The sequence below is a fragment of the Ascaphus truei genome, chromosome 3 (genome assembly GCF_040206685.1).
Source record: "Ascaphus truei isolate aAscTru1 chromosome 3, aAscTru1.hap1, whole genome shotgun sequence".
Taxonomy (NCBI): domain Eukaryota; kingdom Metazoa; phylum Chordata; class Amphibia; order Anura; family Ascaphidae; genus Ascaphus; species Ascaphus truei.
This window is the reverse complement of record NC_134485.1, coordinates 325,980,641-325,986,551: the sequence shown is the minus strand read 5'-3', so window position 1 is coordinate 325,986,551 and position 5,911 is coordinate 325,980,641. Positions and strand designations below refer to the sequence as shown.

The 5,911-nt window shown below is 44.1% G+C and overlaps 1 long non-coding RNA gene across 1 annotated transcript; it reads left to right on the top strand.

The window, feature by feature from the left end:
• The first annotated feature begins 3,889 nt into the window (after window positions 1-3,889).
• On the top strand, window positions 3,890-5,680 carry LOC142489849 (uncharacterized). Its single transcript, XR_012799953.1, has 3 exons — window positions 3,890-4,235; window positions 4,434-4,529; window positions 5,590-5,680. It is a non-coding gene; the product is annotated as an uncharacterized LOC142489849 (long non-coding RNA).
• The last annotated feature ends 231 nt before the right edge of the window (window positions 5,681-5,911 follow it).

The following is a 5,911-nucleotide window of genomic DNA, read 5'->3' as shown; positions in this document are numbered from 1 at the left end:
CGCAGCTGCCGGCGAATGACGCCGCAACCCATTGGATTAGAAGCGCTAAAGGTGGGTATAAATAGGCTGTTATTTTATTCTTGCTTCACCTTGATAAAGTACCCCTGTACGAAACGCGTAGGTGCGTTCTATCTGTCCTATTTTTGTTCCCTGTATGTGTTAGTTGGCAAAATACAAATTTGATACTACTGCGGAGTGGCCTGGTTTTGTTTTCCCTGCTTCATATTGCAGGGCGTCTGGAGCTGTGCTCTATCTACACTGGCGACACACTTTATTCGAGCTCGGCTAGTCCCACGAATTCGGGTATACCCGGGTGTATTGAGGTTTGTGACTGTTTTCTGCCCGAGTGCATTGAGGTATTTTCCATTCAGGGATTGAAGCATTTTATTCCCCCTGGCTGCAATACTGCACAGTATATATATATATACTGCATTACAATTCATGAATTTATGCCATCTGGTAGACACGCGAAGCATTGCAGCCTATTAAATCCTAATCATTATCATTTAACAGATCAGCCGCCCGTCAGCCAGGCATGAACCCAGGCTGGGAAGGCAAACGCAACGGGGCTTGTCAGAGGTGAGGAGCGGCGCATTCCAGGTATCTGCCAGGTACATACTGGGTATTTGCTCGAATAAAGTGTGTCGGTGCAGTACACCAACCACCCTCTTGTATTTGGGGGTGGGAAGTTTTCTGTATATATTTTGTGGGTTGAATTATGTGAGGGGGGAGGGAATTGAGTGAGTGGTGTAATTGACGGAGGGGGAGGGGGGAGAGGAAAAGAGGGTGTAGGGGAGAGAAATACATGTTAGGTGGGGGGCAGGGATCTGGGCAGTGTGAGCCCCTAAGGAGGAAAAACGAGAGAGTGGAATAGGAAGGGTACGGTAGCGGCAGATAGAGGAGAGCAGGAGCCCCACGCCTCCACCCCTGCCATCAGGGTGCGGAGTGTGGGAGAAGGAAAGGCCACCATAAGAGAGGGCAGCTTCCAGAGCAGAGTCAGACTGAGTGGGCCAGGTCTCAGTTAAAGCAAATAGAAGCAGAGAGTGAGAGAAAAAGAAGTCATGTACAGAGAGGAACTTGTTGGAAAGAGAGCGTGCATTCCAAAGGGCACAGGAGAAAGGAAGAGGGGAGGGAGGGTGACGGGATGGGTATGAGGTTAGAGGGATTAACATCCGAAGGAGTAGGAGTTGTATGTGGAAGGCGAGGACAGGAGCACACAGAAATAAGGCAGGGAACAGGATTGGGAGAGATATCCCCAGAAGCGAGGAGAAGCATGGATAGAAAGAGAATGTGTGAGGCTGATTTGTAGGGGTGTGTTTTAGTGCAGGGGATATAGCTGTGTGGTGTTAGAGGGCACAGGTAAGAAAGGAGTTCATGTGAACGGAGAAGTGGCGAAGGAAGGAGAGATGGAGATATATGAATAGAGTTAGAGACATGAGGCTGGTAGAAGGAGGTGCGTATTTTGAAAAGAAGTGAGGTCAAAGCAAATAAAAACAGTAGTGGCGACATGGCAGCAATAGTTTAGTGCCAAGAAATAGAGTCTGGGATAGATAATGTCCTCCTTTCCAGTGCCGTTCAAAATCCAGGAATCAGGGCCAGTAGGTGTTGTCCACTTGTTTCACTCCTGTTGATCTCCCTGTTCAACTCCACACTGTATTCTTCTTAAAACATGCTACTTTACATGAATGCTGCTTGCCCCTGCATTGCTGCTTCCCCAGTATGGATCTAGCTATATAGGTCTTACAAGTCACCTGACTGAATTAAATTCAGCTCAATTAGCACATGTGACGCCCATTTAAACTATTTGTAAATCTTTAAGCAGGGTGTAGTCCTGTCTAAACAAAACAGTGTTCATGGCGTAAAGTGATAAAACAGTTAATATGTGCAAATGAACCCAGTGTTAGCACTGAAAAACACATAATACTGTAACTCCAAGTAGAAGATTCTCCAGATCAGCAGACTCTTTGTAGACCCTCATATGAAGAAACACAAATGCAAGGATATAGTGCATTAACATTTACTTTAAGATGACAAACAACACAGAGGGGATGGTAACACACTCACACTCTCCCCGCTGGTAAGTAAACAAGAAGTGACTTCGGACGCACTTCAACCCTTCTCCTTAGATAACAGCACCCGATGCGACCGTTCCACTTCAGTCAGGAACAGACCGCAATTGCCTCTGCCAACGTCTCTCATCCGCAGTGGGGGCACTCTGCCGCGTCACGGCCGTCGCAGCAGTCTCCTTCCAATCAGGGCTTCTCAGAAGATTGGGTACAGTGGCCTCAAGCATCAAAAAAGGCCCTGTAGTCCTGTCTAGGTGTTACAAGTTGAATGTAGTCAAATGGACACTTAAGGGGTGATGGTAATACTGCGATAACAACGCATCTCCCATATCGGCACACTGTCTGATGTTATCGCGATATTACTATAATACCGGTATATTGCACAACCCTAGTGGAAAGCTAAGGGCGGGAATCACTAAGCTCCCACTCAGGGCATTGCTGCCCGATCAGCATTACATGCCATTCAAGTCCATGACCGACAGTGGAGGTACAATACCCTGCATGGGCTCGTTGTGTAACCTCACCGTAGTGGACAGAAACAAAAGAGGATATTAGACAAGTGGGACAGGAGAACGGGATCCAGAGGCAGAGGAAAGAGAGGAGGATCAGGGGAGAATAAAGATTTTGTAAGAAGGATGGGCAACCAGGAAGAGCAAGGGGTCATAGGACACCAGTGAGTAGTGCAAGTAAGAAATAATGTGCAGCTTCTTATTCTATTTCCCATAACCAAAAGACTTCAGATAATTTTAAAGTGTTTATTTTATGGAACAGTGTGTTTTAAAACATATGCTTGTGCACAGTACTATGAGCTGCGACTTTGAGACAATTTTATTTATTTATTTATAAAATATTTTACCAGGAAGAAATATATTGAGAGTTACCTCTCGTTTTCAAGTATGTCCTGAGCACAGAGTTAAGACAAATAATACATGTTTACAAATACAATGCCACTGTGTCTACTCATACAGTGGGGATCAAAAGCCATAGAGGAATTCTGAGGTGTCAAAACCATTTGGACAGGAGGGAAGAAGTCAAGTACCCAAGTCCTCAGATGAGTGGACGCCCTTTGCATTTCCATTTGGGCCACCACACTGTCCGGAGCCTGTCTCCGTGGGTGGCATTGAGGGAACCAAGGGCCAGAGATGCCAAATTGCACATGACCCTTTGTTCATTTAGATTTCCAGGTAACCCTGTTGTTTCTACTAGCTTGTCTCGGATTGGATGCGGAGAAATTTCTCTCACTTCTGATAGGGGCAGTATTCTGTGAATGAAAGTCAGAGGTATTATAACCCCTTGCACCCATCAGATAGGAAGTTCTCCAAGGTGTTCTCCAAGGTCTCTCATAGTTTTCCAGTCCTCTAAGATTCTCAGATTCTAAGTGTCCAGATTCAAGTCTCCAGCAAGAAAAGGGCCGCTTCAGCGAAAGCTGCCTGGAATATTTTCTGTCCTGTTTTTGCAACTGTTATCAGGGTGAGGATTTCCTGCAATTAGGAGAGGCTAGGGTGTTACCCCAATTCCCAAGTAAGTGTGTCTTTTTGCTGTAGTTTGTGTAACATGGTGTGTTTGCCTTTTCCTGTGAATAAATGTACAATTTATTTCATTAACTCGTTTTGCTCAATGCATGATCTTGGTAAAAAGGTGTCAATTGCCTGGTCTCTCGTGACAAGGATGATGTAGTTTATTTTATATTTGTGATGTCATCGCAGGTCACCACAATATCTCTTTCCCTGAACTGAATCTTCACATGTGGATATAGGGGGCAGAAAGTGATTGTCAGTGTAACATCCAGCACTCGGCAGTGCAGTCCAGCAGTCATACTTGTCAACAGGAATGCACACAGGGTACCAACCCCCAAAGGAGAAAAGTTCAGACCAATTACTAGCTACAGGAACCTTTCAAAGTCCCATCTCTCAACCCCACTCAATTAGAAGCACCCTGCTAAATCGATTCTCTCTCCGATGGCATTTCTTATCACCGTTGTCACCCTTGTCATCTTATTATTTTTCTTCCTCTTCATTATAATCTACAATGCCTACTACTTATACAACAAGGTGTAGGTGATACTGAGTCTCAACGGCACTTCAGAGATCAGACCTTTAGACAAAAGCTTGCTTCTGGTCCGCCTTACACGTAAGATCTTACAATCAAAATAGTGACAGGTAAACCGAGGTGAGTCCCTTCCAGGTTGGCTCCATGTTTATAGTGATAGGTGTTGAATAGTTATACTTAACTCCTTTGTAACCAGAGAAGCCTGCAATGCAAAAGAATGTGAAAGAGTTAATACAGATCCATGCTGCTTTGGTCAATGTGAGTTAGAGAAGAGAAAGTTCTGGCTGCCATATTACCCTCACCCTTGATTCTACACAGATTATGAAGGTCAATAGAGAGATAACTGCAAAGACGCAAGAGGAGCCCTCTGCTGCTATCCTGATCGTCTACCTAGACCGGGCACAGGACCTCCCTGTAAGTACATCATAGGTCATTCAAATATATGCACAATTTGCACCTGATCCGTGATGGCAAACTGAAAATGGAAGGTTTTTAAAATTTAGGAAGTGGCAGCCAATGCAGATGAGCACTACAGTAGTTGGGTAACCATACATAGAATAGGTCCTTCTATAGAATGGTCACCCAGCTGGTTAATTGTTGCACTAGTCCTGTTGATCGGAAGATCCCCCTGACTAAAAGATGTGTACTGCACAGACATGTTTACGTTGACTGACGTTGACCTGTCCCTTTACCTGCTTAATATAGATATATAATATTACGTGAACTTTATTTAACTTTTTTAATATCAGAATAGGAAGGAAAGTCATACAGAAGAAAAAAGGGCGAGTCCTATGAGAGCTTCAAGGAGACACTCATTTAAAGATGTAAAGGTTCATTTAAAGGTGCACTTTTTAATTTTTCAGAATATTTCTGCACCATAATATACAGAAGGTGTCTGTTTTGTCCTCTAGTTTTTCATCTGCTCACCAATTTCTAAGCTCAATGTTGTATTAAAAGAAGAAAAACAGTGAGCCCAGGACGGAAGTTGACATGGCTGCTAAACTCCTCCTGTTTTGTGACACCGCTAAACAGCATAAGACTGTTTCTGTGATGAGTTTCTCTGAGGTCTGCATGGATAATAGCTCTGTGATGCCTGCTATGGTTGAGCAAATGAGAATAAACAGCAGAGGTTGCCGTGAGAAAACCTTACTGCAGGCATTGCGCCTTTTCATTTAAATCAAATTAAAAAAAACGCTCGTAAAAATGACGTTGACAATCTGATGTAAAAGGAATCACATTGAGCTCATTTTCAAGATTTTGGTCATATTTTGGGGGAACTTCACAGTTAAAGAAAATATGATCACAAAACAAACTTACACATTTACAGATTTCCAACTCCAAGTATTTCAGTGATATTACTTTACATACAGAGGATATACAAACTCCATAGTCTATTATAACTGAGACTCATACAGTCAGATCGGATCAAGCAGTTTAGAAATGTGGCATGATGTATTGTTTTTTGTCCCATCAGTTAAAGAAAGTAATAAAGGAACCAAACCCCATGGTGCAGCTGTCCATACAAGACATCACCCAGGAGAGCAAGGTAAATAACCTGAGAGGGGAAGGCGTGAGACAAGGAGGGGGAGAAGGGCCTCTGGCTGTACAGGGAACCATGTGTTCTATCTGCATGAGAAGGAGGAGCACACAACAGCTTGCTGTATTGGGGGCAAAGCAGGTTCAGGGGGGGGGGGGGGGCAGGACGTGTAGGTAGGGGACAGGAATGTTGTTCATGGAGAGGAGAGAGACCGTCCGATATTACAGGCCGGCAAAAATGTAAACTTAATAATGCAACT